This window comes from Camelus bactrianus, chromosome 1, assembly GCF_048773025.1.
Source record: "Camelus bactrianus isolate YW-2024 breed Bactrian camel chromosome 1, ASM4877302v1, whole genome shotgun sequence".
Classification (NCBI taxonomy): Eukaryota; Metazoa; Chordata; class Mammalia; order Artiodactyla; family Camelidae; genus Camelus; species Camelus bactrianus.
Window position 1 is genome coordinate 34,642,489 of NC_133539.1, and position 17,070 is coordinate 34,659,558.

The window sequence follows — 17,070 nt, forward strand, 5'->3', positions numbered from 1 at the left end:
AAATCGAAAATTGGGCAGAAGACGTAAATAGACATTTTTCCAAAGAAGACATACAGACGGCCAACAGGCACATGAAGGCTCCATATGCCTAATTATTAGAGAAATGCAAATAAAAACCACCATGAGACATTACCTCACACCAGTCAGAACAGCTATCATATCATCAAAATGTCTACAAATAATTAATGCTGGAGAGGGTATGGAGAAAAGGAAACCCTCACACTGTTGGTGGGAAGGTAAATTGGTGCAGCCACTATGGAAACAGTATGGAGTTTACTTTAAAAACTAAACGTAGAGTTACCATATGATCCAGCAATCTCATTCCTGGGAATATATACGGAAAAAACAAAAACTCTAGTTTGAAAAGATACATGCAACCCAACATTCATAGCAGTGCTATTTACAATACATATGACATGGAAACAGCCCGAGTGCCCATCAACAGATGATTGGCTTAAGATGGTATGGCATATATATATGTACAATGTAATATTTCTCAGCCATAAAAAAATGAAATATTGCCATTGGCAGCAATATGGATGGACCTAGAGAATAGTATGATACTATAATAAGTTAGAAAAATCTAAATGCTATATGCTATAACTCATATGTGGAATCTAAAAAATAATACCAATGAATACAAATACAAAACAGAATACAATACAAAACAGAAACAGATTCACAGATTTAGGAGACAAACTTATGGTTCCCAAGGGTGATGGAGGGGTAGAAGGTCAAGTTAGGAGTGTGGGATTAACAGATACAAACTTCCACACATAAAATAAAACAACCAGGATTTACTACATGGCACAGGTAATTACACCCAGTATCTTGTGATAACCTATAATACAATATAATCTGCAAAAAAAATGCTGAATCACTTTGCTGTACAGCTGAAACAAACACAATATTGTAAATCAACTATACTTCAATTTTAAAAAGTTAGAAATGACAAAAAAAAAAATATCCTACTTTCTTTTGTTCACATTCTACGAATTACCATTACCAACATTTTAAGAACAACATCACTGATCAGTATTCAGTCTTCCTTTATGTAGAGCAGGGACATGTTTTTGCACAATATGTTGGAGGGCAGGGATATTTTGATCAGATGATTTTTATCCTCTTTGTTATTTCCTAGCCAAAATAAAGCATTCATTTATTGTCATAATTAGTAAATGGGTAAAATGTCTTATTTCCATACCTGTATTCAGATGGCGTGCTGTGTGTCTGTTTTTCGTTTTTGATCTTTTGAATGTTAGTCTTTGTAAGGCTGGATTTTTTGAAGGTCTATTTTTGCACATTAGGGAAAGCCCCAGGAACTGTACACAGGTAGCTTTGCAATACTTGTGGTCCCAATTGCTATTCTTTGCATAGAGACGAGTTTAACTTTTACCAGTAATAAATGTAGCATACCAATCAACAAGTTCTCAACATACATAAAATATACTGAGTACTAAAAATATATACTCTTGAATAACTAAGCAATAGCTAATTTTTCAAGACTAATTGGGCTTGAATTATAAAAAGTTTTAGGGGCTGCGTAGAACTATGCAGATGAATAAATAGATACATTAAATTTTCTAAACTTGATTAATGGATAGGTTTACTTTTATCCACAAATATATTAATTTTCTGAGGTGTTTAATAAAATATTTTACAAGATGTTCCATTTTTAGAGTACTCTGAATTATTAATTTTAATTCCACTTACACATGTTTACTGGATTGTATTTTGCTAGAAACAAATTTGTACAGGCTCAGACAGTGTGAGATAATTTTGCAAAACTATCTGGGTTGCCTTCATCATCCTTTCTCTTCCCATCAATTTTTTTCTTTGCAAATTAAGAAGGAATCAAGGATACTTTATTCTTCTCTTGTTTAGAACCCAAGTGCTGCTGCAGATTATTTTGAAGGAAAGAAGCTTGCAATGAAGTCGAATGTGGAATTTTAGTGACATCTTGTGGCCAAGGCTTTTCTCTGAGTGTTCTGTCTGTTGTAGAACTGGCTTTGTAGTAGTGGACTTCCAACAGGAAAACATTCTTCAGAGAGTATCTGAAGACTCCAAAACTTTAGCTGATATAAAGAGTTTTAAGGCAATTAATTTTTCTTATCCTCAACTTCTTGCCCTCTTTGTACACTAACTTGATCACGCCTGTGGTCTAGGCATTATACTATTCCCTTTCCCCCAACCTTCCTTTTACAGTTATCATTCTCCTCTTTACCAAAGACAGACCTACTTCTCACCACTTCTAGGCCTCACTGTAGTGCACTGCCCTGTGGTATCAAAACCTCCGGGCACTAAATGCAGAGAATTATGAATTAATTGGTGTTGGTGTAGGGAAAGGGGGTCACTACAATTATTTTTCAACAAAAGTTTTGTAAGTCAGGTGGTTGCTAGACTCCCTTTAAAATTATTTGATTTCAACAAAATTAAAGAAAAACTAAATTAAGCTTTCACCTAATAGATCACTTATTAAAATGAATCTTGGAAATAAATCACTATCTGATTTTTTCCTGTTGAGCTAAATTTTATATATACTAAAATGTACAAATCTTACTTAGGAAATATTCAAAATATTGGGGTTCAAAATACTATAATTTCACTCCTCTCTACTTATTAATGAAAGCATGAGTTCTCATGCTTATGTTAAAAATAGAATTGATGACAAACTGATTATGCAAGCAATAATCCCATCTCATTAAATTACGGATTCCCAGTACAGTGTATAAACTAGTCATGTTGTTTGATCAATTATATAATACTAAACATTGTAACTAAATTCAGAAGAAATGTTTAGTACTTAAAACATTGTAGTAAAACTTTCTTGAATTGTAATTATGTTTTTCTTGTGTAGAAGTGTTATATAGCGATTAAGTTTTTTAAGCATAAAATACATCATATTGGGATAAAATTCTGTGATGCCATTGGAATAAAAGTACAAACTAAAGAAGTTCAAGTAAAATTTCTAGCTGTAAAAGGAGCTTGTTTGTAAATTTTTAAATAGATACTGGGGTGGTAGAGAATTCAATTAAGTTGGATATATTTTTTAAAAATTAACACTTATTAAAAATGGGAATTATTTCTTTTCAACTATTAATAATATAATGAAATATTTCAGATATCAAATCAAAATTTGTGAGGGAATAAGTTTTGCAAGCATTCTTTTAAGGGACATGCAAGCAAACAAGTTTGAAGGACAGGACTTTGTCATTTCATGTGGCTTTCAGTTCATTGACTCAGAGAGATGCTTGGGAGCAAAAGCGCTTTCACACTGCAGTAAGATTCTCTGAAACTAAAAGCAGGATAACATCGAGTACTCTATAGACTATTTCAAATCAAAGCCATATTCCTAGATCCAGGAAGCTGTAGTCTGCTAAGCTCAAAGTCAAAACAAAACAAAACAAAAAATTGTAAAAGAAAATTTTTTCTTTTTCTGATTAGAATTGAAGTGTCCTGTATATGTCTGACTGTAAGGTTCCATTGATCTTAGTAAACTACATGACTAATTTAACTACTTTTTGGTACCTAATATTAGCATCATGCTCCATAGATATATAGAGTAAAGAAAAAGATCTAATGTCAGAAAAACTAAATAAGTGTGCGTGGGGTGAGCAAACATTTTAATGTTAAAGAAATAAGCTATATATTAACAACAGTTTTTTTTAAATAAAAAGTCTTTAAGTTTTCTTTTTATGTGGCAAAGTTGAATGTGATATGACTAACATTCCTCAATGTTATTATATTAGTGAGAGCAAACAACAAATGCTGAGTGCCTGTTATTGGTATAACATGGTGCTGGGGTTACACAAAGGTATAGGGCACGGTCTTTTTTTTTTTTTTAACATAAACAGAAGAAAATTTAATAAGGAGAAGACAGCACAGTTGGTAGTAACAATTTGGAAACATCACAGAACAGACTGAACTGTAAATGAAGAGCAGGGTTTAAATCCACGTAGAACAGAGGGTGGCAAAATGTGACCCAGAGCCAAGGCTCACCCAGCATCTGTTTTGTGTAACACCTCGAGCTGAGGATGGTCTTAATATTTTTTAATGACTTGAAAAACTAAAAATAATATTTGGTAACACATGAAAATTATGTGAAAGTCAAATATTATTAGAGCACATCAATGCTTATTAATTTATTGTTGAACTTGTTTTGCTCTACAGGGCAGATCTGAGTAGTTGTAACAGAGACCATATGGTTTGCAAAGCCTAAAATATTTGTTATCTGATCTTTAGCACAAAAGGATTGCCTATTTCTGATGTAGAGAAGCAGCTTTATAGGCAGAATTGGTTTCACTCACAAAGGCTCAGTGGTGAGAGTACAGCGTGATGAAGTAGAAGTACTAGAAGAAAAGTTGGCAGAGGTGGGTTAGGGCTAGCTTGAGAGACTTTACACTGGGTGTTGAGATGCCACAGCAATCTTCTGAGCCAAGGAGTGATTGTCATAGTGCTCTTTAGAAAGATTAATTTGGCAGCAGGATGTAAAATAGATTAAAATACATGATTAACAACTAGAGTAGAGAGGCAATTTAGAAGATTAAAGCAATGGTATAAATATAAGGCAGTGTGTATCTGGAGCTTAGCGGTGATTTGGGAATAAAAAGAAACATAAAAAACATTAACTCTTACACTTACTATTAATCATGGATAGCAATATAACTTTAAATATCTTTTAATCGGAATATTATACCAGGCCTAATAAACACGATTTGACCTAAATCTGTTATACAGAACCATGTGTATAATAAGGCACCTCTCCAAACATGAAATTAAACCAATCACAAAATCTCCTCTTGAATAAAATGCTATTAACTTAGTCATCTACTAAATCATTTATTCACTAAGAATTTATTCTGTGCCTACTATGTTCTAAGCACTATTCTTGGTGGTGAATGAAAAGAGCAGTGAACAAAAAGAGACAAAAAAATGTCATCAAGATGGTAGGGTAGGAGGATGTGGAGCTCACCTCTCCCTACAAACACATCAAAAATACATCTACATGTGGAACAATTCTCACAGGAAACTAACTAGAAACTAGCAGATCTCTTACACAACCAAAGCTATAAGAAAGATCTCCATGTAACCAGGTAGGACAGAAAAACGGGTGTCAGGTTGGGGCATGCACTTCCGGGAGGGATCTCTAAGGAAGATAAGGTCCACATAGGCAGACCCTTGCCCAGGGGAGGGGCTGTACAGACTCACAATCTAGGCATCTCACTCTTAGAGTCCTGTATAAAGGAGAGAAGCCCCTTTACCTGCTGGAAACTCTGCTGAGACAGATAGAAGAGCTGGAGAATCCTAGACTCTATTTGTGAGGGGTGAGCCCCTGCTGGCTTGCTAACAATCAGGACAGAGATCCTGGCACTTGTGGCTGCCACCTTGTTGCACTTCCTAACATGAAGGGGCAAATGTCCTGTACTGATCACTCCAAACCACAGTCTGGTACTAGATCAGGGCAGAGATTGGAGCTAGCTGTGCAGACAGACAGGCTGCCTGGGGCGAGACCCAGGCAGAACTGCAGAGACCATTGTCATCACACACACAAGGGTGGCAGGGTGAGCCAGACAGACATTGTCAGCATATGCACTGGGTGGCACCACAGAATATGCAGTGGCTAAGTGCTGAACCTCAGGCACACAAGCCCAGAGAGAGAACTCGATCTAGGTATGCAGAGACAGCTGAAAGGGCCTAGGGTGCGACCTGGGTGGAGCCACAGAGCTCAGGTCAGCCTGCATACCAGCCAGGAGTACACAGGGATCTTTTTTCCAGAGAGAGCACCCTGGCTCCACTTTCCCCAGCTGCAGCTTAGCACTAGATCTGGGGCAGACAGGTCCTGGAAGAAGTCTGCACAGAGGCAGCCCAGAGCTCAGGCAGCAGCACAGCCGCCTCAATTTCTACAGCCACAATGCTCTGCTCGCCAGCCAGCTCTCCACCACAGCCTTGCACTAGACCTGGGATAAACAGAGAAGGGATGTGACCTTAGGCTGCTACTGTGTGAAACTACAGATGCCTGTACAGGAGGCACACAGGTTCACCGTGCCTGCACAAGCTTCACTTGCTTCGGCAATCACCTCCTTTGGGGCAGGGCATACACTCAGGTTCAAAGAAGCTTGGCCAAACCCTTCTTCAGGGCTTCTACTCCAACAGCTGGAAGACTGACTCCATCCCAGACAGCAACGGAGCAAAGAGGAAGCTGTACCTCACATCCTGTGGTGTGGGCTTTAGACACCACACCACCAATCACAACCATCAAGGGGACAAAGGCCAGGACACTGTGAGGAAAGATGTGGCTGGCATCCATAATGAAACCAGCTTTGCATCAAAAACATTGGACACAAATAGTTTACACAGGGATGTTCCTACATAAAAATACCCCTCCAAGACAATAGTGGATAACTGTTTCTCCTATAAAACGTAAAAGCAGAGGAACTACTCCAATTAAAAAACAAGAAAAATCCCCTAAAAGAACAAATAATGACACAGACCTCAACAGTCTGCTAGATCCCAAGTTCAAACAGGAGGTAATAAAAATGCTAACTGAATTAAGAAAGATTATCAATAGAAAATCAGATCACTATAATAAGGAACTAGAAACTATAAAGATGAACCAATCAAAATTAGGCAATTCAGTTGCTGAGATTAAAAAAGAAAAGGAATGAATAGCAAACTAAATGGTGCAGAACGAATAAGTGATCCAGAAGACAGAATAATGGAAACCATCCAATCAGAACAACAGACAGAAAGACACATGAAAAAAATGAAAGCAATATACAAGATCTATGGGCTAATATATAAAGGCTGCATAGCTACACAAAATAGGGGTTTCAGAAAAAGAAAGAGAAAAGGGAATTTAAAATGTATTTAAAGAAATTATGGCTGAAAAGTTCCTAAACCTGAAGAAGGTAACAGATATTCAGGTACAGGAAGCAGCACAGAGGATATCAAACAAGATAAAACCAAACAGATTCAAATGAAATATATAATTAAATGGCAAAAGCTAGTGAAAAAGAGAGGATTCTAAAGGCAGCGAGAAAAACAAAGGGCCTTTTACAATGGAACCCCCATAAGGCTATCAGTTGATTTCTTGGCAGAAAGTTTGCAGACCAGAAGGGAGTGGCATGATATATTTAAATACTAAAAGGGAAAAACCTGTAACATAGAATACTCTACCTAGCAAGATTTTCATTTAGAATAGGAGAGAGAAAAAACTTATCAGAGAAGCAAAAACTAAAATAATTCAGCATTACTAAACCTACCCTAAAAGATATATTGAAGGATCTTTTGTAAATAGAAAGTAAGCAAGAATATATAGGAAAGAGAAAACCCCAATAGGAAAGGCAAATATATAGTGAGGATTGAAGACTACTTAAATAAGTCAGCATGTAGATTAAAAAACAAACAAAAAATTGTAAAAGTGAAACAGAAACGGACTTACAGACATAGAAAATAAACTTATGGTTACCAAAGGTGTGTGTGTGGAGGGGGGGTTGCTGGGTAAAATAGGAATATGATAACAAATGGTACAAACAAATATATATATAAAACAAATAAGCAACAAGAATTTACTGTACAACACAGAGAACTATATTCAATATCTTATACTAACCTATTATGGAAAATAATCTGAAAAATATAGCTGAATCACTTTGCTGTACAGCTGAAACCAATACTATAATCTGATTTTTTTTTAAAGGATCCTTGTGATGCAAATGAGTAATGGCAAAGGTGGGTGGAAGCAGTAAGACCAGTTAGGAAGCTCTTTGCAGCAAACCAGGTGAGAGACGATGGCAGCTTAGACCAAGGAAGTAGCAGTGAAGGTTGTGAGAACTAGTCAGACTCAAGATATTGTTGAGGAAGAGGTGACAGAATTTCCAGACGGCAAGACAAAAAGAAGAGACAAGAATGACTCCGAAGTTTCTGGCCTGAGCACCTGAAAAGAAGGAGTGGTAATGAACTAAGATGGAGAAAACAACAGGAGAAGCCAAAGCGGGGTAAGAATGATGTGGAGAAAGGCTATTTTTGAATAGGCTAATTTGAGATGTTTATTAGATATCTAAGTGGCGATACCAAGTTTGCAGGTGATAATGAAATAATACTCCTTGAGCTTCTCAAACGGTGTCTCAAAAACTGCCAGGAAGGCCTGAAGTATGTGCTTGGCAAACAAAGTCCAACTAAAGGTATAAATTTGGAAATCACTAGCCTAAAGATGCTATTTAGTGCCATGAAAATAGCTGAGATTATCCAGGTATTAAGGTATGAATTTCAGGACTGAAGAAGTCTAAGGACTGAGTTCTGGGTCCCTATAGTGTTAAGAGGTCAGGGCAATGAGGAATCAGTAACAGAAATAGATAAATGGTGGACAGTTAGTTATGGAAAAACCTAAAGGAGAATGGTGTCCTAGGAGGTCCTTGAAGAAACTGTTCCAAGGAGGAAGGAGTGAGCAACTAACTGGTTTAAATGGTAAGTTATTGGTGACCTTGACTAGGGCCACTTCAGTGGAGTAACAGAGGGTAGAAGCCTGAACTGTACGAGTTCAAGAGAGACTGGAAGGAAAGCTATTGGAATAATAAGCCTTCTTCACAGGAGTTATACTCTAAAAGGGAGCAGAGAAATGAGACAGAAATTTGAGAGAGCTGTGGGGTCATGGGAGGTTTTTGAAGATGATAGAAAATGTGCATCCTCGTGGGAAGGATCCAGTAGAGACAGATAAAGCAAAATGCAGAAAAGAGGGGAGAACTACTGACATGATGTCCCAAAATAGTCTAGCAGGCATGGGGTCCAAGGTACAATGGCAGGATTGGTCTTAGATAGGAGTACAGAGAGTTCATTCACATCAATGTAGCACAGGAGGAAGCACTATAGTGAAGAATTGAAGAAACAAGCTTGCCCAGTCACTGGCTATATGACCAGGGGCTGTTATTTTACCTCTTTATGACTCCAGTCTCTTATTTGCAAAATGAGGATAAAAATGGTTCCTGGTGTATACTGTTGGAATGAGAATTAAGTTAGTTAATTTATGTAAAGGGCTTAGAATAATTTCTATTGAACAGTCAGGCCTATGTAGATGTGAGCCACATAACAACGTGGGCTTGCAATTAGCATCTGAGGTGGGGGGCAGTGTTGTGGAACTGAGCCCTTAACCTGTGGTATATGATGCTATCTGATAGTACCAGAATTGAGTTAAATTCTAGAACACCCAACTGGTGTTGGAGAAATGTTGTTGGTGTGAGAAAACAAAAAACAAAACACAACCCTCCACACACATTGGAATTGAGTGCAGAGACTACATAGGCTGCCACATCAAAATACCATGGACTGGGTGACTTTAAAAATAGGAATTTATTTCTCATAGTTCTGGAGACTGGAAGTCCAAGATTAAAGTGTCAGCAGAGCCAGTGCAGAGGATTACCTCTCCATATTCTCACACAACCTCTCCTTGGTGTGTGTGGGCGGAGAAAGAATGGAATCAAGCTTTCTGGTGTCTTCTTATGAGAGCACTAATCTCATCATGAGAGGTTCATTCTCATGACATAATCCAAACCTAATTCCTTCCCCAAGGTCCCCACCTCCAAATACCGTCACATTAGGGGGAGGGCTTTAGTGTATAAATTTCAGGAGCACACAATTTAGGCCATAGCAGATGGGTAGAGAGAGTGGGATTCAGATCACTGGAGTAGAGAAGGACAAGAACTGTGTAGTTGTTGGTTATTGGAGTGATCAGCTATGAAATCAGAGGAAAAGTGTTAGAGGAAGTAACAGTGAACCAAGATTAAAAATTCTTACAGAAGGGGGATCAACCTGGTAGAGTAGGAGGATGCAGAGCTCACCTCTCCCCACAATCACATCAAAAACACATCTACATGTGGAATGACTGTCACAGAAAACTAACTGGAAACTGGTAGAAGAACTTCTATACAACCAAAGCTGTAAGAAAGATCTCCACATAACTGATAAGGACAGAAAAGAGAAAAAGGCATTGGGTTGGGACCTATGCTCCTGGGAGGGATCTCTAAGGAAGAGAATGTAAGACTGGGCACATCTTCACCTTGGGGAGTGAGCAGGCTGAGCCACAATCTGGGCATACCATTCCTGGGGTCCTGTGCAAAGAAGACAATCTCCCTTGCCTGCTGGGAAATCTGCTGAGACAGGTAGAAGGGCTGGAGAAGCAAGGAGTGTGCTAGCGCTGGCTTGCTAACAATCAGGGCAGAAAATCTTGCTTTGGTAGCTGCTGTTTGGCTTCACTTCCCAATCTGAAAGGGTGAACGCCCTGACTACTCACTCCACACCACAGTTTGGTGTGAGATATGGGCAAAGATTTGGTCTAGCTACGTAGAGACAGATGGGGTGCCTGGGGTGTGATATGGGTGAAACTGTGGAGGCCATTGTAAGCATGCACACGGGGCAGTGGGTCAGTCTAGCCTCAGAACCCATTGCCAACCCCTGCACCACGCAGTGCCACAAGAGGGAGCAGTAGCTAGGTGCTGAATGTCGGGGCAGACATGCCCTGGACAGGAGTACATAGCAATTCGTTTACCAGTGAGAGCCCTCTGGCTCTGCCTACTCCACTCTGCAGCTTAGCACCGGGTCTAAGGCAGACAGGACCTGGCAGAATTCTGCCACAGAGGCAGCCCAAATCTCAGTCAGCAGCATAGTCACCTCAATTTCTGCAGCCCCAACACCCTGACCCCCATCATAGCCTCCTCCACCCCACAGCATTGCTAGATCTGGGGTAAACACAATAGAAAATGGGACATGTATTTGGGCTGCTTCTGAGTAGAACATGGACACCTACACAGGCAGCATATAGGTCCTCTGTGACCACACAGGCCTCATCTGCTTCAGTATCCCACCTTTGCGGCGGGCCTCTCACTTGAGGGCAATGGATCTTTATTAAACCTGACCCTCGGGGCTTCTGCTCCAACAACTGGGGAGCAGAACCCATCTCCAACAGGGCAGTGACAGCCAGAGCAGAGAGAGCAAATCACAGGCTTTAAATCCCCCCACACCAACCACACTCCCTATCAAGAGGATAATGGCCAGCACACTCTGAGGAAAGATATGGCTGGTGTCCATACCAAAACTAGCCCTTGCAAAAACACTGGACAAACAGCCTACACAGAGATGTTCACACAGAAAAACACCCCTCCAAGACCACTGTAGATAACTGTTTCTCCTAAATTCATAAAGACAGAAAGTGAGGTGAAATGAAAAGGCAGAGGAACAACTCTCAATTGAAAAAACAAGAGAAAGCCCCTGAAAGAACAAATAATTAAACAGACCTCACCAGTCTACTAGAACTCAAACTCAAAAAGGAAGCAATAAAAACGCTAAATGAATTAAGAAAGACTATCAATAGAAATGCAGATCACTGTAATAAGGAACTAGAAACTATAAAGAAGAAACAATCAAAATCAGGCAATTCAATAGCTGAGATAAACAATCTAGAAGCAATGAACAGCAGACTAAGTGGCACAGAAGAATGAATAAGTGACCTGGAAGACAGAATAATGGAAATCACCCAATCAGAATAGCAGACAGACTGACAAAATCAAATCAAAAGAAAACAAAAAAACAAACAAACAAACAAACAAACAAACAAAAAAGAATGCAACAGATGAGATCTATGTAATAATACAAAATGTGCCAACTTATGCATAATAGGTTTTTCAGAAGGATAAGAGACAGAAAAGGGGATCAAAAATGTAAATAAATTATGGCTGAAAAATTCCCAAACCTGAAGAAGGTAACAAATATCCAGGTACAGGAAGTACAGAGGGTCCCAAACAAGATGAAATCAAACAGACCCAAATGAAACATAATTAAAATGGCAAAAGTTAACAAAAAAGAGAAGATTCTAAAGGCAGCAAGAGAAAAACAAAGAGCCTTTATAAGGGAACCCTCATAAGTCTATCAATTGATTTCTCTGCAGAAAGTTTACAGGGCAGAAGGGAGTGGCAAGATATATTAAAGTCCTGAATAGGAAAAACTTGTAGTGTAAGATACTTTACCTACCAAGATTTTCATTTAGAACAGAAGGAGAGAGAAAAAATTTCTCAGACAAGGAAAAACTAGAAGAATTCAGCAATACTAAACCTACCCTAAAAGAAATATCAAAGGGTCTTCTCTAAATAGAAAAGAGGTAAGAATCTATAGGAAAGAGAAAATCACTATACAAAAGACAGATAATAAAAAAGGATTGAAGGCCACTTAAATAAGCCGTTATATTAAACAATAATCAAAAAATTGTAAAAGTGATTATAGCTATAATTAACAGTAAATGAATAAGCATGAAGATGTAAAATAGGACATCAAAATCACAAAATGTGAGGGAGGAGAGTATAAAAATGTGTATCTTTTAGAATGTGTTTGAATTTGAGTGACTACCAGTTTAAAGTAAGTAGCATTAATTATGTATCAACAAACATGAATCCAAAGTAATTAAATCAAAGCCTACAACAGATTTACAAAAACCAAAAAGAAAGATACTCAAGATAATACAAAAGAAAATTATCAAACCACAAGAGGAAAAACAAAAAGAAAAAATGAACGAAGAACCATAAAAACAATTGGAAACTAAGGAATAAAATGGCAGTAAGTGCTGAAAATGCTCATCCATAAAAAGAATGAAATACTCATAGAGAATATTACACTTAGTGAAGTAAGTCAGACAGAGAAAGACAAATACTGTACAATATTGTTTATGTGTGGAATCTAAAAAATAATACAAATAAATCTATATACAAAACAGAAGCAGACTCACAGACTAAGAAAACAAAATTACTGTTGCCAAAGGAGAAAGGGAGGGGCCAATTAGAAACAAGAATTAACAGGTACAAACTACTACACATAAAACAGATAAGCAACGAGGATTTATTATACAGCACAGGAAATTATATTCAATATCTTGTAATAACCTATAATGGAATATAAGCTGAAAAACTAACCAAATTACTTTGCTGTACAGCTGAAACTAACACAATAATATAATTCAACTATACTTCAATAAAAAAAATAAAATTCTTACACCAGGGGAGTGGCCAACGATATGTAAATGACTGCAACAAGGAGTGCATTGCTTTGCATAGTCTGGGGGCTTGAGATTCAGAGCTGAGAGTTTTCAGGGAGGAGTGAGGAAGAATGGTCACTTCCATGCTGACTGATAAGAAAAGATATTTTCTTTCCTACGATTCTACTTGAGGAGGCTGCAGAGAAAACAACATCTTCAAGTCAGACCTTGAGCAAGAAAGTCAAGAGAGACTATTCATAGCAGAGGCCCCTTAAGACATTTACCAAAAAAGATACTTTATGTAACTTAGTATAAAAAGCTTCACTGGCCTTGGGGGATCAGCAAACCTTAACTTGGGAAGTCTTGGCCTTGCTTTCAGAATTATATAAGAATTTCCTTATTGTCTGGCTTCTCTGTTATCAAGAACTAAGTTTCTGGGTATGGTGTGTACCATGTCTTTCTGAACAAGACTTGCCATGTTCTCCTCACTCACAGCTCTACCACAAGGAATAATATAATTGTGATGAGGGGAGTCATCTATGCCAGGAGAGGCTGCCTGTGCAAGGACTAGAGGGGATGCTGGGGCGGTTGCCAACAGTGGGAGTTAACGGCTGTGCCAGTGGCTGCAACAAGGAGAAATTTTGCAGGAGTCGTCAAGGGCATCATTGATCCCAGAGAGAAGAGACACTGAATCAGCCACTTATGTTTTGGCAGGGGGAGGCACTACTGTTATCAGTATCATTCTGTTTCTCTTTCCCAAATTAGTGTTTTCTGGGTTGACCTTTAATTCCTCTTTATTAATACTATACTGATGATGGACAATGGCTATCTGAAAGGAAGTTCTGGAATGCCACCCTATCTTACACAAATCTAAAAAAACCCCAAAACAGGGATTTTGCCCATGCAAAATAACCATCATTTTGTTGGAGTAGGATGTATTCTGGAGGAATGGCTAACAATTTAAGTATGAATGGGATTTTATAGCTAATCAGGTGGTAGAGATAGGAGAGAAAAGGTTTGTAGGAAGTCAATGTTTAATGGTCTACACAGGATTGGCAAATACTTTATTCCAAACTCCCCAACCCTCTTTTACCCCCAACCCATAGTGGACACCAGTAATCAATCTTCTAATTCTTTCCCACTGAGCTCAAAGGAGGTCACACATTCTTGAATATATTTTTTCCAGGCACCATTCCTAATCAATTGACATTAGAAAAAGGTAAAATGCCGCCATCATCTCAGATCTAGATGTCTTCTGCGCTTCACGGGAAATGCAATCTCCCTGTTATGTTCTTCAAAGGGGGCCCCCCTGTCCTTGAACCACAAAGTTGGCATTTGTGAGTATGGTCAATTATTCAATAACATTTATTTTATATCTGCCTATGAATTTCACTGAGTTTCATGAATGTGGGGTATTTTCTTCACTAGTTTGTAATGTACATATGTTTATATAGTGCCTCTAGTATTGGTAAATGATGATTATAGTGATTATATGTAAGATTTGGTTTAATAATTTGAAAACGGTATTTCTAATATAATTATAATATATAAATAGGCTTTTAGTTAGACATTATTTATGTCTAGCATTTACATATGAATAGATATTTATTTATATTTTTATATTACTCATGATTTCAATAAGAAATTTATCTTGGTAATTTAAATATCTTCAATTAAAATCCCATTTAATATAAATAATGCATTTCATCATATAATTATATGGTTTAGAGTTTGAAGAGATCTTAAGAAATTATCTATTCCTCTCTAAAAAGTAATGAATAAATTCCTTCTATAGAATTTTTTACAGATAGTCACCCCAATTTCTCAGAACATATTCGGTAAGAGGGAGGTCACTATCTCCATAGATAGCTTATTTAATGTGCAGGCAACTATAATTAAAAATTCTTTCTTTTTTTAAAGCAAATCCCAGATACGTTATTTCACCCTTAAATACTTTAATTAATACAGTAGTCCTCCTTTATCCACAGGAGATTCATCCTAAGACTTCTAGTGGGTGCCTGAAACCAGGCATATCCCTGAGTCCCATATATACTGTTTTTCTTATACATACATACCTATGATGTTTAATTATAAATTAGGCACAGTAAGAGATTAACAAAAATAGCTAAGAATGAAATAGAACACTTATCACAATATACTGTAATAAAAATTATGTGAATGCGGTCTTTCTCTAAATATCTTACTGAATAAAATTAAGTGCTTGGTTAAAATGTAAGAGGCATTATCACACGCTGTGAGGGTAACTTTTGCAGTTTGAGGAGTATCAGCAAAACTAGCCCAAATTTCTCCTGCTTCACAATTTTGTGCTATCTATGAAGGTTAGATACTAGCAACCTTGGCATTCAATTTTCTTTCTTTATTTAGTTAAGAATGTTCACCTTTTTACTTAAAGGAAGCACCTCATGGCTTCTCTTTGATGTATCCAAATTGCCAGCATCGTTGCTCTTGTGCTTTGGGGCCATTACTAAGTAAAAATAGGGTTACTTTAACACAAGCACTGAGATACCATGACAGTCAATCTGATAACTGAGATGGCTACTAAGTGACTAAAGGGTGGAATACTCATTTTTTTAGTCTTTTTTTTTAACTGAGTGTAGTTGATTTACAATGTTAGTTTCAGGTGTACAGCAAAGCGATTTGGTTATACATATACACATACATACATACATACATATATATTTTTTCAGTTTCTTTTCCATTATGGAGTTAAGTTCCTTGTGCTATACAGTAGGTCCTTGTTGTTTATCTATTTTATATATAGTGATGCAAATCTGTAAATCCCAAAGCCTAATCTATCCCTTGTGGGATACTCTTGACAAAGGGATGATTCACCCTCAGAGAGGAATGGGCTGATTTCATCATGCTGTTCAGAATGGCACACAATTTAAAACTCAGGTATTGTTTATTCCTGGAATTTTCCATTTAATATTTTTGTAATATTGTTACATGTTGAACTTGGGTAACAGAAACCTCAGAAATTGGAACCATGGATAAGGGTGGACTACTGTATTTTTTTTATGGAGGGGGAATTTGCTAACAAAACAATTATACTATTGTTACATCTAACAAGATTAGAAAGAATAGATTAAGTAATTATTGAAAAAATTATGGTTGTTTTAGCTGGGTGAGTGGTAAATGGGGATCATTATGCAGACGATTTTTAAACTTGTTTAGAAATTTTCCTAAAGAAATTATTTAAAAATACATATAGAAGTAACATACATATTTTATAAAAATCTTGTGTTGAATGGAAATCTGCCACTTTGTAATTTGAACCCATTTCACCCACCAGAGCAGTGGCTCTCGGCCTTTAGTGTGTATTTATATTATCTGGAGGGCTTGTTGTAACACAGATCGCTGCCTCCCTCATAGCCCCTCAAGAAATGTGCATTTCATTGTTCTGTGGTAAAACTGATGTCTAGGGATTCATTTTGAAAATCTTTGACCCATGTTAAATCTATTAGAGCCCAAGGCTATGGTCCTAGTTACCTGAAGACATAATTACTAAGAGCCATAGGGGTATAAAACATTAGGATTTGAAGAAATGGGTGGCAAGTCCGCTTCTATGTCATGTACTTGACACTTCATGCTTCACCGCTTTACGCTTCTAAATATAAACACACAGGAACCTTACACAACCTGCCCACCTGAATTGAGCTTTTGACTAGATAGAAAAATGAATATGTGAATATATGTCTTTTACCATGCAGATGAGAGTTTAGAATTTTTTATTGATAAAGGAAAACTCAATTATCCTAATACCTGAGTTCAGCTGGGATAAATAAATAGTTGTGCGGGCATGGTAAAATCTTCCCTGATTGACAAGGGGCCTATAATCATCTCAGTGCCTGTTACATTTGCTAACACTTTACTCCTAGAAACTCATTTACTCAGCCTTGAGGATACAGGTGAAAGTATAATCCAGGAATGATATGTGTATTTTTCACTTATATATGACATATAGGGTTGAAGAAAGTCTTCCCTTCATAATAGCCTTGGATCAGCAACCTGAAGGAATTAACTTTACTCATAATTGG